At 38.5% G+C, this 21,411-nt stretch overlaps 1 non-coding gene across 1 annotated transcript; it reads right to left on the bottom strand.

Annotated features, from left to right (window-relative positions):
• Positions 1-16,938: 16,938 nt before the first annotated feature.
• LOC141634654 (small nucleolar RNA R71) lies at positions 16,939-17,045 on the bottom strand. Its single transcript, XR_012539380.1, has one exon. It is a non-coding gene; the product is annotated as a small nucleolar RNA R71 (small nucleolar RNA).
• Between the last annotated feature and the right edge of the window lie 4,366 nt (positions 17,046-21,411).

Raw genomic sequence — 21,411 nt, 5'->3', positions numbered from 1 at the left:
CACCAAAGTTGGTTGGACTCAACGGGGTATAAAACGGTCTTGTATTCCGGGGTTAGTAGATGGGTTTGTTGAAATCCGTCGGCCAAGAGTTCTCATGGTAAAATTAGTCAAGCGTTGACTTACCGAATTTACACAATTATGGGATGTTTCGCCCAAGCGATGCTTATTTTTGTTTAATATTTGGGTCCAACTAGGGTTTGACGTTACTGTCGTGAGACGGCGGTGTTCAGCTGATCTCTTTCTGTCACACCTAAAGGAACGAACCCCAACACGAAAGCTAATTAATTGTATCAGATACAGTTTAATTAGTCCCTTGATAAAGTGACTAAGAGTTAGTTGAATAATTTATTTAGAGAGATATTTAGTTGTGAACTCGAGGCACGCAAATTATTATTTAATTATGCGATAATTAAATAATAAATTATTTGAGACGGGAATTAATGATTAAGTAGTTAATTGTTAAATTAGTACTAATTGACTAATGTGATTAGTATTGGTACGTAAAATAAATGGGTAGCTGTACACGTATATTTATGGAGTGTTTTAGACGATATTAATCGGGAAGTATTTAAACATAAATCGATGTTTAAAGTAAAATTTACGCGTATTTGTGCGATAAATATAAGAACCAAAATGGAGCCGTAAATGGGACATTGGACCTTGTATATGGAGTGTAGTGGATGATTATATACATAATCATTTCACATTGCTTGTTTTTCTTCCATAAGTCATCTTATGATCATTTGCATGTGATATAAGATTGGACAAAAAAAAATAAAACAAGTACACTCCCTCCCTCCACCTACTCCCACCGGTTTTCCTCCTCCATATAGACCAACAATTGCTTACGAAAAATAAGATTCATTTTTGCTTGTTGAAGCAAAGAGGAATGTGAAAGTGAGTGGGAGTTAAGAAGAAGCAACCCTAGATGTATGCGATAAGAGAAAGTTGAAGGAGACATCTACTCAAAGGATAGGCTAGTTCCACTATCTTCGTATGAGATACCAAGTACGGGTCATTTCTTTGTAAAGAAGTTTACATGAATTGATAAAACCTAAGACGTCTAGCATAGGACATTTTTTGTATCGAAATGCTGCTAGAGTAGCAACGATTTCGATAGGGACAAATGTACCTAAATTTGGTTTTCAAAGAATGTAATCATATATCTTTAAACATAGAAGGCATCACTCATATGATTTAAAACAAAAGGTTGTACCTACTCCTATGATAACTTGGTGGTTGGCTTAAACCACTCAAGTTGGAGGAATTTTACACTCTTCACGAAAACTAAATGTTATACTATCTTGTAGATTTTAAAGTCTCTAATACGGTGAACCCAATTGATCAAACCTCAAGTAAATTCATTTAAAACGAGTAAACGATAAGCACATCGAACAACCATTTTATTGAGAATCTTATTGTATGTGTGCATGCATTATGTTTTCTTTTACTGAAAAGAAACACAATAGTGTGATGATTGACCATATACATACGGATGTTTAAGGCCGATAGTTGGTTATATATATATATATATATATATATATATAAATATATATATATATATATATATATATATATATATATATATATATATATATATATATATATATATATATATATATATATATATACTTCGTTACTTTTACCGTAATGTTAAGTAGATATGAAAACCTCGTATCTATTTAATAAGACATAAAAATGATTTTTGAAACGTGGAATATTTTCAAAATGAAGTAGTAAACCAAAAGCACGACAAGATCAAAATGTTGATCGGAAGTTTCAAAGTAATGACTTTGAAGGTCACATGGGTAATATCAAGTAATGACCTTGATGATCACTAAGAAGATTGTGAACCATAGAGTATGGTGTAGTCAAGAAGATAAACCAAACTTTATGAGATATGGTTTGAGGTTTTCGCAATTTTGTAAGCTATTTTCTCACTAAAGGTTTAAAACCCGACTATAATAGCCTAAATGACTCCATATGAGATATGAATAGGGAGAGTCCCTAACTTGTCATTTTTATACATTTGGGACCATAAATGTTTATGTTCAGAACCAATTTATGTATTTGTGAGGGTTATCCAAAATTGAACCACATGGTTTTTACTCCTAAAAAACGAGAACAAAGAGTTTGTGGCTCTTAATGCTGTCTTTCTAGAAAGATTTTTATTTTCTAGAGGACAGAGTGGGAGAAAGTTTGAACTTACGGAAGTCCAAGACCCACAAACTGAGTAAAATACAAGAAGACGTTCTTTATTGAGGTTAAGTGGTTATAAGGAGATAATTTTGCGATAAGATTGCGTTACATTTCGGAAGTGATGAATCATCAACACTCATCAAAGGCTTTTATGTAGTGTGAACTCTATGTGATGGCGTGTCACCACGCAATTCGAATTGGTCTCCTTGCACAAGATGTGATAAGGAGGGAAACATGAGATATTTCCGAGACTTGATTTGGGGCGAATACTTTGGTAGGTTACGTTGATCTTGTCATAAAGGTTACATAAGATGTTTAAATTTTGGGTTGGTTATAGAGAATTTGTGACAACCCAAATGCCTTTATCAATTCGTATGTTCTTAGCAATATAGCCTCTCATGAGGTTGAGATTCGGCAAAAGAATAACGAAACTTTCCCCTTGGGAGAAGTTTTGTTGATCTTGTCAATGCTAAGAAGCCTAGCATGCTTGTCATATCCCTTTTATGATCTTATATACGTCAAAGAGTTGGAACTTTGGGTTCAATCATGTAGTCTATCAGAATGGTATTACTCGAGTTGTCGAGGTACCATGATGATACATGGAGTTTAGTGGGAGCTAAAGTGAGTTTATTAGTCTAAATATGTGCTTGACATATTAGTCACTAGAAATGTAGCTAAGGTGATGTTTCTTAGTCTAAATATGTGTTTGACATATTAGTGACTTGAAATATTATCGGGTGAATATTTGAGAGTAGCATGGAGCATCTTAAATATCTGGATCTAATGAGATATATCTCCATGGATATTAGCATTATAGTCAAGAGACTTATGTGATAAGATTCTTGACTCATTCAAATTGTTGAACTATTAATATGATCTCTTGTGCTTCCGCTGCAGGATCTATTAAATATGCTAAAAGCTGCTCTCGTCGGGACTTATCATATTGAGAATATGAGAAGTCATTACCAATCATTTCCTAGTGAGTGTCACTAGATGATTATCAAGAGCATTCTCGAGTACTTGAGAAGCACTGAGAATTTACTCTTGTAATTTGGAGGAATCTATGAATTTAGTGTAAAAGGATTACACGGAAACATTCCTAGGCTTATAAGATGTTATGGGCCTAGTTAAGGAATGATTAGCATGTAAAAGGATTATGTGCATAAAGAATAACATGTATAAGTAGTTATACATGTATGTATAAGAAGTTATACATAAAAAATGTCATATGAAGGATTTGTATAAGAGTTATACGTATAAATCATGAACGAAAGCTAAGTACATTACAACATCCTATGTTTTAAAAGAGACAGTAGATATCCAGAATTTAATGGAACTAGAGTAGTTCCGTTAGCCAATATCGTCTCCCGAGAGACTGTGAAAACAGTGGGAGTGTTTGTCTGGCTTTAGAACTAGAGTCTAAAAACTTGTTTAGACATGTACTTAGAAAGGCTCTGTATGATCAAAAGATTGCATAAAACAAAGGAAAATAGCAATGGAAATTAGAGTGATGCAACTGTTGGTAATCCTCTAACCAAAGCCGTTGGCATAAGGTAGACATGATGGTTATGTCATCTCAATGTGATTGAGGAGTATACCTTAATTGCTAAAGATCCTTATGCAAATATTGGATAGCGTATTAATATTTACGTAAGTCATGATCGCATTCATTGTTTGAGTCTCTTTAAGAACTCAATTATTCAGTTTGACTTAAAACGAGAATACCTTGTTTATCCGAATTAGTTGTGAAGAAAATGTTGAACCCCAATTCAAGTGAATTGGATGAACATTGTATTAACCCCTAGTCACTTAATGAGCTGACGTCTCGGAGTGACTAGATTGTAAGACGATTGATGGTAGGTTTAGCACCATAAGGTCATAAGGATGACTAGTCGTTTACATAGGCAGACTGTTGGACACTTTGCTAGGCAATGATATTTATAGAGTCCCTTAGATCTATTACAGACGCCTGGTCGTGGCAGGGACTTCTATGATATTCCTATGAGTCGATTCTTTAAATTGGACACTATTATCTGAGCAAGTGCAGTTTCCGAGTGACTTTGGTTTTTGTCCTAGGTCGAGCCGTTAAAGGAGGCCAAAGGACATCTACTGGGTCATGGTGATCTGTATTGTGCAAAAGGATAGATAGGGCAGACAGGAATTGTCCACCCACGTTGGGTTTAAGCATCTCTAGGCCACTCGAGGAGTAATGATTACAAATGCGTGGCCACGCTCGGAAGTAATCTGTGGGAGATTTTTCCGGTCAGGTAGTCACACTCCCGATCGATAAAACCACTCACGATATGTTCATGTGCAAGTGCGACCTGAAAGACACCTTGCATTGAGTGGCAAATTGTTGTTAAAATGGACAAGAGAATCGGTAACACACCCTTGTAGAGTACAAGCAGGATATTGATGGGATAAGGAGATTATCCACAATTGTGTGTTATAATCATCGGACAACTTGTCTCGGACAAGTGGGAGATTGTTGGAGTTTTTGTCCTCCACAATAGTGCATGAGAATATTATTAAATCTCATTAAGGAATATGCATGGGATATTCATTGGCAATACTTGTCAGCTGATCAACATATATCGGTAACGGTTGGCCAACTAGGGTTTGACGTTACTGTCGTGAGACGGTGGTGTTCAGCTGATCCCTTTATGTCACACCTAAAGGAACGAACCCCAACACGAAAGCTAATTAATTGTGTCAGATAAAGTTTAATTAGTCCCTTGATAAATTGACTAAGAGTTAGTTTATTAATTTATTTAGAGAGATATTGATAGACTCCAGAAAATGGGCATAACTGATCAAGATATCTGTTTTGTGTGTGGTTTGGAACCTGAGAGTCATACTCACTTATTTGTTGAGTGTACTTATGCAACTAGGTGCTTCCAGCTCCTAGCAGATTGGTTGCACCTTCCAGTTGGGAATCTCATGGATATGAATTTGTTACTGAAAGTGAGAAGCCATTCACTCTTGAGAAAGAAAATCATTCAAGCTGCGGTGGCAGGGGTAATTTATGGAATTTGGCAAAACAGAAATCATTGCAGGGTTGATGGTTATGTGCAGCTTCCCGAAAAGTTGCTGCAACAGGTCAAATTGGACTGCAAGCGAAGATTTTTGGGTGCTTATCAAGGGGTCATGAAGTCAGTAGATTGGCAGTGGTGTAATGTCCTAGGCCTAAGTGTTTAATGTCTGTATGCATCTTTCTTAGCCTCGTTAACTCTTGAAGTCACAAACTTTGCTTTGCAGCAATTGATGTAATGGTTTGTCCATTTGCACCGTGCTTATAATATTACTAACATTCGACCCAAAAAAAAAATATATTGAGTTGTGAACTCGAGGCACAGAAATTATAATTTAATTATGCGATAATAAAATAATAAATTATTTGAGACGGGAATTAATGATTAAGTAGTTAATTGTTAAATTAGTACTAATTGAGTAATGTGATTAGTATTGGTACGTAAAATATATGTCTAGCTGTACAAGTATATTTACGGAGTGTTTTAGACGATATTAATCAGGAAGTATTTAAACATAAATCGATGTTTAAATTAAAATTTACACGTATTTGTGCGACAAATTTAAGAACCAAAATGGACACGTAAATGGGATATTGGACCGTGTAAATGGAGTATAGTGGATGATTATAAACTTTATCATTTCACTTTGCTTGTTTTTCTTCCATAAGTCATTTTATGATCATTTACATGTGATATAATATTGGAAAAAAATAAAATAAAACAAGTACACTCCCTCACTCCACCTACTCCCACCGGTTTTCCTCCTCCATATAGACCAACAATTGCTCATTTTTACACACTACTTCATTTTTGTGTATTTTGCATGTGAATGAAGTTGTTGGTCTTTTCTCTCTAAAATTAATATAAACATTTTTACTAAGTTGTTAGTAAACAAAAATTGTTACTAAGATTGTTAGTAATATTTACATATTATCAAGGGTAATCTTACTAATATCTAGTTAATATTTGTAAGGTTGTTGCGTAAGTTCTTGGGTGCTTTTGAGAGGAGGCTTTCTCTTTGGAAGCTTGGGTTATGGAGGATCTTGCCATTGATAAATAGCTCAAGAACAACCAAGATGGTGATCTTGGTTGTGCCCAAATACTATCATTTTTTAATGTAAGGAATATTATTTTCCTCATCTTTTATATTAATATGCTTTTATATTGCATGCATGTTACATAGATCACATAAACACAAATTATGAGATAATTTGATTTTTAATTAGAGAGTCTAATTAGGATCTATGATCTTTCAATATATTTCTATACTCAATTGATTGTTTTAAATGTGTGGATGAGCATGTTATGTGAATTAGAATTTTTATGTCTAGCGATATGCGGAACGTGTTGCCCTAAGCCAAAATATGATTCTATGGTTACAAGTATACTTAATTTTCTCTTGAATAACAAATGCTAATTAACATAGTTGTGATACGTTTGTAATTTATCTTAGGAGATAGGATATGATGATAGGTTTTAGTAGTGGAAAAATTTAGTAGGAATGATACTTGAATGTATGTGATTACATCTACTATTTAATATTTAGGAATTATTAATGGGACTGTGGTTATTATCATACAGTTATAGTAAGCTTAGTTAGCATAAGTTATGTGAGTACAACTGTTTTGGTGCGTAGTTTGAGTATTCGAGTGATAATAAGTGTTGGGCCCAGAATTATCCTGCCTGACCTGACAGAGGCCAGGCAATGATCAAAACCAAGACTCAAGCAAAGGATACCTGAAACCAGGCACTAACAACATATGGACAGGCACCAAGCAAGAGAAAATACAAGACACGCAATAACTAATCCTAACCTGAAAGGAGATCACGTCCGGCACAAGAAAAACGTTGCACAAGCTAAGTAGGCAACAACCAGGTTGTTTAAATATAATCCCTACAAACAAGGAAGACTAATTCAGAAGGAAAAGATAGAGGAAAGAGTCAAAGACAACGGCTAAAATGCTATCAACTACCTCCGGGTAAATAGGGCACAAGCCCTATTCACCAGGAAACCCTAAACGAAAGAAAAGGAGGACTTTGGAAGCTAGTATAAATTGAAGAGAAGATAAAAACAAAAGGGACATTAATCACACACTCATTCTCACTTCCACTATTGTATTCTTAAACAATATTCTTGCCTGTCACGCCTGATATATAAATACTCTGTCAGGCTATCTGAAATCATAGTAACAATCACTCCTGGCTTGGTGCCCGTGGGTTTTTCCACGTATAAAATCTTTGTGTCTTTACTTTTTACTTATCTATTTATTTACTTATATTGGCCAGGCAAGTTATTTGAGTTAGATCACCCCTCCTTAAATCCCCTGGCAGGGCGTTCTCATTTAGTAAAATCCCTGCCAAAACAATTGGCGCCCACCGTGGGGCATCTAGCTCAAAAAGAATCAAAAACCATAACCAAATAACACAAAAACTTGAGAAATGGCAGGAGATAGCATTGAACAACAACTGGCTGCCGCCCAACAACAATTGTTTGAAATAGAACAGCTGAAACAGAAAATGGCCCAGGCTAAAGCAGAAGTTGCAAAATTAAAAGAATTAGAATCTAGCCTGAAACTAAGGCTAGGAGAAAAAACTTCAGGATCAAAGTTGAAAGTTCAGCCTGGCACACCATTCTCTTCAATCATCAGGAACATTGATTTCTCCAACTTTGGCACTCCTACTCCACCAAAGTCCAAAGTAGGAGAAGAAACAGACTCAGAGGAAATCCAAAATGAAGAAACCTCACCAGATCAAACCAACACAGCAATCATGATGGCTATGCTCTAGGAAATCCAAAAACTCCATGAAAGATTTGAAAAGATTCCTGGTGTCCCTACCCCAATTGAGGAAGCAAATCCAGAAAGTTATGCTGATTCACCCTTTGTGGATGAAATAGCAAGAATAGACCTGCCAAAGAAATTTGCGGTTCCCTCAATGAGAATCTATGATGGGACCACAGATCAACAAAACCATGTAGCCTATTACAAGCAAAGGATGTTGGCAACATCTATTCCCAGTGAACTACGACAAGTCTGCATGTGCAAGGGGTTTGGGACAACCCTGAATGGGCCTGCCCTACAGTGGTACATAAACCTGCCAAACGGAAGCATCAAGTCCTTTGCTGACTTGGTCAACTCCTTTAACCATCAGTTTTCCAGCAGCAGGGAACTAGAAAGAGATCCAGTGACTTATACAAGATCATGCAAAAGCCTGGAGAATCAATTAGATCTTACATGACAAGATTCAACAAAGAAAAGGTGTCAATCCCCAGATGTGATGTTGGAACAGCCGTGGAAGCTTTCAGGCAAGGGCTACCCTTGGATAGTGACTTCTACGATGGAATGACCATGAAGCCCTGTCATACCTTTGAAGATGTCCAGGCATTAGCGATAGGCTATATTCGGCTGGAAGAAGATAAAGGCTACAAGGCAGACAACACTGACAATAATTCAGGATATGACAAAGTCAACAGAAAAAGTTCCAACCACAGAGGAGCGCTTTGAGCCATTCCCTTACACAAGACCCGATGGTCGAAGTCAACTACACACATGAACAATGAGGTAACTCCTATACTTATCCCCCTATCCATGAATATAACTTCTCTGTTGACATTGCAGGACTAATCAAGAGACTTGACAATATGGGAGACATTGTCAAATGGCCAAAGAAGTCAGACAACCCCAACTCAAGGAAGGATACTACAAGATGGTGTGAATTCCACATCGATATAGGGCACACAACAGAAGAATGCCTGGGATTGCGCAGACAAGTGGCCTACCTGCTAAAGAAGGGATATCTGAAAGACCTGATGCCAGCAAAGAACAGGGAAGATGATGGAACAAGAAAGAACCCAGAAAGGCAACAACGTGACCTACCCCCAGCACCACCCATCTATGAGGTCAAATTCATCAATGGAGGATCTGAGATTTGTGGCCTGACTAGTTCAACTGCAAAGAAAATTGCCAGGGAGTCAAAAATGAAATCTCCTTTTAAACCTAGAAATTTACCTCAAATTACTTTTGACGACACTGATATGCAGAGTATTCCTGATCTACTCCATGATAGCCTGGTTATCACCATGCAAATAGGAACTGCACGTGTCCTGAGAATCCTGGTAGATGGAGGCAGCTCAGTGAACCCGATCATGCTTGATGTCCTTAAAGCAATGAAGATTGATGAAAGCCAAATCATAAAGAAGTCTAATGTCCTGGTAGGATTCAGTGGAGAAACAAGGAATACACTGGGAGAAATACACTTGCCCACATATGTGGAAGGAGTCTTCTCATACAAAAGATTTGGAGTCCTGGACTGCCTGTCATCCTACAATGCCATCCTAGGCACACCATGGATCTACAATTTGAGGGCCATACCCTCCACCTACCACCAATGCATCAAGATACCAACAGAATGGAAAGTAGCAACTATAAAAGGTGAACAAAAATCTGCTCAGGAATGTTATACTGAGTCATTGAAACCCTCCAAGGAAGGCAAGTCTCTCGCCTAGCAATTACAGTACCCTGTCAGGACAACTTACGTGGCAGAAACCAAAATGGAGACATATCAAGTAATTTTAGACCCTGAGTATCCTGACAGGCATGTACTAATAGTATCTGATGTCCCTGACAACATCAGACCAGAATTAGTAAGCTTTATTAATAAATCTTCATGTTTTGCCTGGTCACATTTTGATATGACTGGTATAGATGCAAATAACGTTACATATAAACTAAATATTGACAAATCTTATAAGCCTGTGCAACAGAAAACAAGAAGGTTTGCCTCTGAACGAAATGCTATTATTAATGAAGAAGTGGACAAACTATTGGATATGGGGATGATAAGAGAAGTCATGTACCCTGACTGGCTAGCCAATGTGGTAGTAGTACAAAAAAAGAATGGTAAATGGAGAGTTTGTTTAGACTACACAGACCTCAACAAAGCCTGCCCAAAAGATCCATTTCCACTCCCTCATATAGATACAATGGTAGATGCTACAGCAGGACATGAACTCCTAACATTTATGGACGCCTCAAGTGGATTCAACCAGATTAAGATGCACCCATCTGACCAGGAACATACTGCATTCATCACGGAAAGAGGCATATACTGCTAAACAACAATGCCCGTTGGCCTGAAGAATGCAGGGGCAACATACCAACGCCTGGTCAATATGATGTTCAAAGATCAAATAAGGGATACAATGGAAGTTTATATTGATGATATGGTGGTCAAATAAAAAAAGGCTGAAGACCATGTCAGGGATTGGAAATAACTTTCAAGATCCTGGAAGAGTTCAACATGAAGCTTAATCCTTCTAAATGCCACTTTGGAGTTTCTTCAGGCAAATTTCTAGGTTACATGGTGACCAAAAGAGGAATAGAAGCCAACCCAGAACAAATAAAGGCTATACTGGAATTAGAATCTCCCAAGTCAGTTAAAGACATTCAAAAGCTGACAGGAGGAGTTACAGCCTTGAACAGATTAATATCCAGATCATCAGAAAGATGCAGGTCTTTCTATGACCTTCTCAGGAAAAACAAGTCATTCAAATGGTTGCCTGAACATGAGACAGCCTTCCAATATCTTAAAGCATACCTGACTACACCTCCACTACTTGCCAAACCAGACAAAGGAGAACCCTTGACGGTCTACCTATCTGTCACAGAGACATCAATAAGTGGAGTCCTGACTAAGGAAATTAACGGCGAACAGCATCCAGTCTACTATGTAAGTAAGAGTCTCCTAGATGCATAAACCAGGTATGGCTTACTTGAAAAGTATGTACTTGCTTTAGTCATGTCCTGCACCAAACTTCAACCTTATTTTGAAAGCCACCCAATCATTGTAAGAACTAACCTGCCTATCAAATCTGTCCTGAGAAAGCCTGAGTTATCAGGCAGAATGGCAAAATGGTCAGTACAAATCAGCACCTATAACATAACCTTTGAATCCAGAATAGCAATTAAGTCTCAGGCATTAGCAGACTTCATGGCTGAATTTAGTCCTACCCTAGAACCAGACTTCATAAAAGAGGTCAATCACCTGGACACCCATAAATCAGACCAGGAATGGACCCTACATGTAGATGGAGCAATAAATATGAAAGGAACTGGTCTAGGACTAGTATTCAAATCACCACAGGGAGACCTAATTGCACATGCTATTAGTTGTGAATTCAAAGCCACAAACAATGAAGCTGAGTATGAAGCCCTGATAGCTGGACTTAAGGTATGTATAGAACTTGGTGTAGCAAACCTCAAGGTAAAAACTGACTCTCTCTTAATTTCCAATCAAGTAAAAAGAATATATGCAGCAAAGGATTCAAAAATGATGCTTTATTTAGAATACGTCAAAAACCTTTGCAAAAAATTCAAATCCTTTGACATCGACCAAATACCAAGGGACCTAAATACCCAGGCTGACGCCCTAGCCAGCTTGGGATCAAACTTCAGCCCTGCTGTGTTTGATAAGATACCCATTATCTACCTGTTGGAACCAACCATAGAAAGGCCTGACCAAAACTGTCCCATAAATGAGGACACAACTTCTTGGACCAAACCATACTATGATTGGTTCTTACAGGGGATACTCCCTAATGATAAAAATGAAGCGAGGGCCCTAAGAATCAAAGCCTCTACCTACACCATTATCAATAACACATTGTTTAAAAAGTCATAGGCTGGACCTTACCTACGTTGCCTGGAACCACACGAAGCTAAACAAGTTATAGAAGATATACATGATGGATACTGTGGAAATCACAAAGGTGGCAGAAGCCTGGCAAGTAAAATTCTCAGTTCAGGCTACTTTTGGCCAACCCTGAGAGCTGACTGCATATCATATAGCTCTAAATGCGAAGCCTGTCAAATTCACTCCCCTTATATCCACCAACCATCAGAGCTACTACATTCCATCTCAGCCCCCTGGCCATTCATGAAATGGGGTATGGATATAGTAGGCCAGGCAAATTACCTCAAGCACGAGGACAAAACGTTTTTATGCTGGCAATGACTGACTACTTTTCCAAGTGGATAGAGGCAGATTCATACAGGCAAGTCAAAGAGAAGGATGTCATATCATTCATCAAACGAAATATCATATGCAGATATAGAATACTTTCAGAAATAGTCTGTGACAACGGTACACAATTTGTGGGAAAGAGGACAGCAAATTTCTGTGCACAATGGAATATCAACCTAGTCACATCCACACTAGGCTACCCAAGAGCCAACGTCCAGCCAGAATCAAGCAACAAAATAGTAATTAGCTGCCTGAAGAAAAAGTTGAAAAGGAGAAAAGGAAGATGGGCTGAAGAACTCCCCTTAGTCCTATGGGCCGGTGGGCTACACCCAAAACAACCCACAAAGCCGACACCCTATTCCCTGGTCTATGGCTATGAAGCAGTAATCCCAGCAAAAATTCATATACCAACCACCAGAAGCAGCCTGAATACCATAGAGGAGAACATACCACTATAGCAAGATAATCTGATCCTAACCAAAGAACTAAGGGATGCAGCCAAGGTCAGGACAGCCTCCTAATAACAAACAGTAGCCAGAAGCTACAACAAGAATGTCAACATCAGAGTATTCAAGGAAGGAGACCTGGTCCAAGAAAAGTCTTCCCGAACACCAGAGAGAAAATTGCAGGCAAGCTAGCTCCCACATGGGAAGGATAATACCTAATTGATTTAATAGTAGGACAAGGAGCTTACAGGCTGCAAAATTTGGAAGGAGAAATGATCCCCAGATCCTGGAACATTTCCCACTTAAAGTTATTTCATGTTTAAACTAGAAACAGGTAAAACTATCAACTCCTTATACGTTTCAATAGAATCTTATAGCAAATACCCTACAAAATATGCCTTCCTGCTACTTGCCAATTTGCCTGAAAACATGCCTGTTATTTTCAACTCTGCTTAGTCAGCTTTTTTAAATCATTTTATACCAAATCCTGAAAACTTGTTTCACACCTTCTTTTTATTTGTTATATATTTAGGCTTAAACAAATATTCAGGATTGAGGGCCACTCCACCCAACCTGAAAAGCATTCCTGAAATGCTCTACAAATAAATTTGCCACCTGCCTGCCTGACCTAAAAACTAAACTGAGCTCAGTACATAAAAGACAAGTACAATGGTGGAATAGACTAGACTACTTATCCAAATAAGCCCTCCTGACAGGCTGAGGGCCATAAGCCCCCCTGACCGGCAACCACCCTCCTCTCAGAAAAAGCCCTCCTGACAAGCAACAGAGCCATCATTTCCCAAAAACGGAATGAGGGCCTTAAGCCCTCCTGACAGGCGTTATTCTAACAGAAAAACATCAAATGAATTATTTACAGGTACAAATCTAGCCAGTCAAGGAAATCGAGGGAAAAAGATATATTTATACCAAAACAAAATATTTACCCAGGGATACATCCCTCATGGGGTAAGATAAAACAAACCTCCAAAAACAAACCAAAAACTAACTGTTTGTCCAGGGAACATCCCTCCCTGGATAGGCCAAAACCACACAAACTAAAACATCACAAAAATAGCAAAAACAAATAAAATCAGCCCGCCTTGGAAGCAGTAGCAGAACTAATTCCCTCATCAGCAGCCTCCACATCCTCTTCGTCCTCACCCCCTTCCTCTTCAGCATCACCACTTTTTTCCTTGGATGGTGGAGAGACAACTTCCTCATCAGCATGTAGCTTGCAAAGCTCAGGATAAGTAGTGTTGCGATTAGCCAATTCCTGGTCAGGATTCCAAAAAGGCCTGACTTCAGCAGGCTCCTTCATGGCATCCACACGACCCAAAGAAGTAAAGTGTAGCATCCTTATACCTAGCCAATACCAGATCCCTCTCCACAACCAATTCCTCATTCACCTTCAACTGCTCCTGCATAGCCTGCTTCTCGGCCTTCAACTCTTCCTGAACAATATCAAACTTGGCCTGAAGAGCCTGAAGAGCATCCTGAGCAGATTTCAGCTTAGAAGACTCCACCACCAACCGAGCCTTCCCTGCCTCATTATCCTCCTTTAACGAATGATTCTTAGCTTTTGACACTTCCAATTCAAATTAAACTTTGCAAAAGATCTTTCTTCAAAATCTGTACCTCCCAATCCAGGGTATTATTTAGGCTATGGACAGAATCCAGTTGACAGGCACCCCTCAGCATATCATTGACATTATAGCAAAGAAAACATACCCATCTAAGCTACTGATGTGACCATAATTAGAGCATATTTAGTCCTCGAATTAGCCTTGTTCCCATGCTTTTTAGTGCATATTTAGGTCATTTATTGTCTTTAGTCCTTTGTTTTGCATATTCTTTGAGGTTTTGTGTCCTTGGTAGGAAAGGAGTGCAAACCTTGCATTTTCATGGCAAAATGAAGCTCAATTTATTGAATTTAATGACCAAGCATCAAAGAGAAGACAAGATAAGAAGGCTTTTGTACATACTATAGTAGATGGGCAATGATGATAAAAGATCCTTGCATCCCCGAGAAAATCCCCAATGATTTTATGAAGAAAATGGAAGAAAAGAAGAAGGAAAGAAGCTGTAAGACAATCCGGGCGGATTGTCCTTAAGACTCCCGTCCAGCACCCACAATCCGAGCGTCTTCCTCCACAAGACGCTCGTCCAAAACTCCCAGAATCCGCCCGTCTTCCCCTTCTGGACGCTCGTCCAGAAACACCCAAATCCGCCTGTCCCGTGCCTAAGATGCCCGGATTCCCTTACAACCATTTCGTCTTCTACAAGCTTCAAGGAAGGATGCACATCTTTTTCTAAGACCGGCGAAAAGGAGACCGGAGTCTCCCTAGAGACCGGCGATTCCTCACGGACTTAATCGTCATTTAAGCCCTTAGTAAACCCTAATTTATGTAACTAATCCCCACTATAAATACCCCATTAGTCTAATTAGAAGAGCATGTTCTTCTTAGCAATCTTTAGTGTAGTTAATATCAATCAAATCTCTCTTTAATCTTGTAATCAACATTTAATCAAGTTTTAATACAAGTTTCATTTCCTTAATCTCTCTCTTGTTCATCCTTTGTTTTGGGTAATTGAAGACTATTTGGGTTATTATTGGGAGATTGACAACCTTCCAATCTATCATCAAGTACTTCTATTATTCTTTGCTTTATTATTGGAATCATTAGTAGGTATAATTCTCTTAATCCGTTTTTAATTATTGTTAATCACTTTCATTTATTCATCATGTTTCACTTTGTTGGTATGATTGACAACCTTGCTAGCATGTTCAACATGATAATGAGTGAGTAGTTTCCTTAGCTAGGGTTAATGGGTAATTAGGGGAAACCAACATGGGGGATGATTCATGCTTAAATTAATATGTTTTCATAGTTTATTTGCTTGCTTGTTGTGATCTCAACTTATGCACATGTTATGTTTGAGGAAATGCGAGCCTATGAGTCCTTGCATTTTTTACCCATCATCTATCTTTTCAATGAGACTTGTAAGACATAAACCAACTCGAGTCTCATTAGACCATGCATATAGTTGAGTAGGGAAGATTAAGTCGACTTGTAGGTGTTGTATAATCTAATCGATTCGGCTCTGGGACCCAAACTTTCCTAGGATTGTAAGATATAAACCAACTCGATCCATCACAACAATAATTGCTTGCTTATAATTTGAGAATATATTTGTATGATCAATTCCCATGAATCCCCTATGACCCCATGACACCCTAGTGCCTTTTATCAATTGTTTACATCCCTTTCAATCCATTTTGCTTGTTTACTTTTATTGCTATTTAGTTTAGTGATCTTCTACTTCAAACCCCAATTTGTGACACCCTTAGACACCGCTAGTTGCAATAGAAAATCTCATCTCAATTCCCGTCCCTTGGGATCCGACCTTTACTTGCCTCTTTGCTAACTGTAGAGTTGTTTGTGAAGTTATAAATTGTGTTTTGGTCTAGGTGCTCCTAACGACAAGTACCGAAAACTAAACCCCATCGAGGGAACACGACCAAAAATGGCGCCGTTGCCGGGGACGGTGTTAACTTGATTTAGATTTTCTTGTATTGTTATTAGTTGTGTCTTTCTTTGCCTTGGGGAAGTAAAACTCCTCAAGGTTTGTTCTAATTATTTTCGAGTTGTTTGATATTTTGCATGTCTAGAAGATCACAAGGTAACTTGTTACCCTTTGATCACGAAATTGAAAGGACTTTGACAAACAATAGAAGACTTCCTAGGAGAACTTTGAGAGGTATTGGTGAGGTTGTAGATATTGAACCAAATACTATTGAGTTCATCAACCCTTTTGCAAGAGAAGGTGAGGAGAACCCAACACAAAACCCAACACAAAATCAACCCACATTGCCTAAATTTTCATCACATGCCGTACCAACCGAGGAGAACCTACCCAATGGTACTCCCACACCACAACACTTAATCGGAAATTTTATTGCCAAATCCGCATTTATCCAATTAGTCGAAAGAAGCCAATTTGGGGGGATGCCTAGTGAAGACCCTCACTCTCATATGGAGACTTTTTGTGACTATTGTGATGCGATATCTCAAACCGGTGTAACTCAAGACCAAATTCGATGGGTCTTATTTCTTTTTTCTCTAATTGGCACCGCGAAACAATGGTTGAAAGGCCTTGATAGGGCTACTCTCGGAATTGATTCTTGGAAGAAGTTGGCTCTAGCATTCTACAAAAAGTTCTATCCACCGGAAAAGACTAACATGCTAAGAGCTCAAATTACGGGCTTTAAGCAAAGAGATGAAGAATCTTTGTATAAAGCTTGGGAGCGATTCAAGGGAATTTGTCGCTCATGTCCTCATCATGGACTTAGCGAGTGGTTCTTGGTACAACAATTTTGGAACGGTCTTTATGAAGACTCAAGGAACATTCTCAACATGGGATCAAATGGAATGTTCACCGAAGTTGATGACAATCAAACTTGGAACAAAATTGAGGAAATGGCGGTCTATAACTCACAATATAGTAGATCTCGCAAGGCTACTAGAGGAGGAAAACACGAAGTAGACTCTATTACTCAATTGGGTGCTCAACTTAGTGCACACATTGATACCATCAATTTGAAGTTTGAAAAAGCAATGGCTAGACTTGAAGAAGCCTCAAAATCACCAAAGCATCATGTTAATGCCATGACGGCATCTTCATCAATCCCAAGTGGGATATGTGAGAATTGTGGAACTTTGGGACATGACCAAAGTGAATGTAGGGGAACAAATGAACAAGTGAATGCTTTTAAAGCATACAAGAGTGGTACCCCTTATTCAAACTATTACAATGAAAACACCAAATTCCATCCAAATCTCTCATACAAAAGCCAAAATGTTCAAAACCCTCAACCAACATACACCCTACCTCCCATGAGAAACCAAAATCAAAGACCCTTTTACAACCAAAACCAAGGTTACCAAAATCAAACTCCATACAATCAACAAAATGACCAAGGTTTTGATGTTCAAAAAGCGGTCCTCCAAATGCAAAAGAATCAACAAGAGTTTTTCACTCAAATGTAAAAGGATAGTCACGCAAAGGAAATCACCATCAACAACATCCTAGCCCACACCAAAATGTTGGAAACCCAATTGACTCAACTAGCATCTTCAAACTCACAAACACAAAAGGGGCAATTACCACCTCAAAGTAATCCCCCAAGACATGAAACGGTTAGTGCCATTCACTTGAGGAGTGGTACAAGGTATGAAGCACTAAAGAAGCAAGTTGAGGATGAAGTTGTGGAAGCCAGTGACAATGAAGAAATTGTGCAAAACTCCAAGGATGGAGAACCATCAAAAGAATAAGTTTCGAAGAAAAATGAAGACAAGGTCAAGGAGAAGGAGCCCATTGTGATTAGACTTCCTTTTCCGAGTCGTCAAGCCAAGCCCAAATTTGATGACCAACTTGGAAAGTTTATGGAGATTGTGAAGAATTTAGAAGTCTCGATTCCTTTCACGGAATTAATCAATCACGTGCCGGCCTATGTGTGGACAAGGCCCTCGGGAACTGCGTCCGAGGGATCCACACCCGGCATAATCGACTCGAGGTTCTTTCGAATCGAATTAAGACAAATTAGAGTTGCCACCAAGTTTTTTGGGAACTTGGAACCGTTCAAGTCAACTTTACACCTTTCATCGAAAAGCATAAAGCCCATCGACTACGAGTGATTAAAGATAAAGACTTGTACCCTATATCACTCGATTTGAATGACTCTCGTAATCCAATGGTATTTAGACGGATCCACAAACCATAGATCTTGAGTAAGGGGTGAGGGTACGTGTTGGGAAGCCCATAAGGACACCCAACCCCGCCCGTCAATAACGGCCTCTACTAAGTCAAGTGTCGGAGTTCAAACAAGGTCATAGCTACGTACGATGTATGATATGCAAACGTTGTTTTAACCCTATCATGTGACAACAATTTCTATGTCGTTTTAGATGCAACTAAACTAACTTTGTCAAAGTTGTAATTTAGCATGTGGGTTGATTGATCTAACAACATGTAAAGCAAACAAACAAGGCTTAAGGGGGAATGGGGGAGCCGTTGGGATCTACCTATTACAAACCAGGCATTTCATGCCGACACAACGATAAATAAATTACAACTCGATCTAATTACAATTGCTACATACAACTCAAAACACGACACAAAACACACGGCCATTGGGCCTTGAAAACCGTGCACATGAGGGTGGCCCACGGCTCACATGACCCACGGTCCTTGGGTCACTTCTCGTAATGCGTGCTCGCGCTTAATCTCATCGAATTAGACATAGGGCTACGCACCAAAGCATGCATTAGCATAAACCGGGCCACGTTGCTTTCGACAACATGCGGTTTACTACGCTCCTACAAGCATTGGGGAACAACCGTCTAACCAAACAAGACCAAGGTTTTTGAAAAGGTTTTGACTCAATAAAAGAAAGCTAACTTGAAAAAAAAATACAACTCGATAACAAACGATAAATTACAAACAATGAAACAACGAGGAAACAAACGGTATAAAAACAAAACGAGAAAGGTAAATAAAACGGCCACCCCACGGCCCAAACCAACGGCCACCCTCACGGCCAAGACAAGGCCAACCTAGTTCCTAAGTTAGATTCATTGATTAGATCGGGTGATTGCGAAAGGGGATAAGAAACAAGTTAGACAACGAGTAAAAAAACGATGTTGATTGATTGTCGCACGAGGGTGCATCCACACGGCCTAAAGGATCTAATTAGGTCAAATTCGCTAATTAATTTAACTCATCGAGTGTCAATAAGAAGGTGCTAATCACGCACTCTTATACTAGCGAGAAATTAGGTGAAAGAGAGAGATGCATTCAATTAATTACAGAATCGTCGATTGATTTTATAACTTACGTCGAAGCCACCTATCGTGTCTAATTAGGTTATTAAATTAAATTAAAGTCATCTAAATACGTCATAGGTTAACAACCAGAGGTTAAACTAACATGCAACGGGTCCTAGGGTCTGTCGATTTGGCCGAAACAAAAGGGGGTCGAAAACGAAGAACAAAGTTAGATAATTGTTTTATTTATGCCCTACCTTGAACACGAGGATATGTAAATGAGACGGGGGTGTACGACCGACAGATGTAGCGGTTTCTTTTCCCATCTCAAGTCAACGCGGGTGTTCATAGTGGTACTTTAACTCATACTCGGACTAACTAGTTTCATAGTTAATTTAAAACAATCGATAAACAAGCGAAAAAACAAACAAAAAAGGACAATAAAAAGGCATAAAAAAACGAAATAAAAAGAGAAAAGAGAAGGGGATTTGATGCACCCTCAACCTACATGTATCGTTGACACCGTCTTGGGTCGTAATCGATGGTAGATTTTATCTCGAGAGGCCGTCGTGGACGAAGAATAAAGCAAACGCGGGTTTTGGAAAGTTTTCTGGACAGCGATTTTAAAACAGTGATATCTCCCTCGTTTCACGACGAAAATTCGATTCGAAAGATGTTTTGGAAACTAGAAAGAGAGGAGAACAAGGATCTTAAAGCAACCCTGGCTCGTTTTGGGTTATTGGGCACGAAAAACGAGCACAAACAGAACTGGACAGACAAGAGTAAACCGCGAAAACAGAGTGTTATTTCACTCTGTTTTTCGAGGGATCTCGTGTACTCTCAAGGGCAATTTGGCTCGTAAATCTTTGTCTAATGTGTAGATGGATGTTATGTGGTTAATTAGGAACAAGAAACTCGAATTTTTATGGAGTTTTGATGGAGGAACGAAAGGGTTTTCGAAGGAGACACACAAACAGTTTCAGTTTGTGTGTCGGTTTTGTTTAGGGTTTTTGAAGGATGTTTAGGGTTTGTTTCTGAGGTTTAAAGCTTGTATGTGATGCTTGGATGTATGGAGGACTTAGAGGAATGAATGTATGGCGAAGGGGTGGTATTTATAAGGAGTTAAAATAGGTTAAAAGAGAGGGGAGGCAAATCGGGCTAGCTGAACATAGCTGCTGTCCAGCAGCTTTGGGGGGGGTTTCTAGGGTTCGTTTTGGGGGTATTCTTGGTGATTAAGCTAGGATAATATGGGTAGGATACTAGGGTATGGGTTAGGGTTAATGGGTACGGGTCTTGGTAGTGTTTGGAGCGGGTTTGGGCTTGCGAATTGAGCTGCAAAACAGGGCATACGGGATTGGGTTGCGGGCTGCTTGTGAGGGGTTTGGGACGAGAATTTGGGCTGTTTGTGAGGGGGTTCGAACATGGGTTGATGGGTATTGGTCTAGGTGGGTTAATGTACTCGAGATTCGTGCCAATTCGCAAAGGAAACGGGCTCAAAAACCGAGCTAAAATCGAGCTCAAAAACAAGTGTTCAAAACGAGTTTTCTTCGCTTTTCAAATCGATTTTTCAAATCAATTAATAAATTGAAATAAATGACTTTTCAAATAAATATACTCATAAAATGATTTTTCAAATCAAATATTTATTTTATTTTCAATAAAATAAACTTAAGAAAATAAATTCAAAATAAAGCTTTAATTTAAATATCATTTAAACTAAATAAAAAATGAATTCACTTAAAAAACATATTAATTTTAAATATCATTTAAAATAACAAAATGAACTCACTAAAAACATTAAAATAAATATCATTTAAATTAACAGAATGAATTCACTTAAAAAAAAACACTAATTTAAATATCATTTAAATTAATAAAATACTTTATCGA

This window comes from Silene latifolia, chromosome Y (genome assembly GCF_048544455.1).
Source record: "Silene latifolia isolate original U9 population chromosome Y, ASM4854445v1, whole genome shotgun sequence".
Classification (NCBI taxonomy): domain Eukaryota; kingdom Viridiplantae; phylum Streptophyta; class Magnoliopsida; order Caryophyllales; family Caryophyllaceae; genus Silene; species Silene latifolia.
This window is presented reverse-complemented; position numbering and strand designations above follow the sequence as displayed.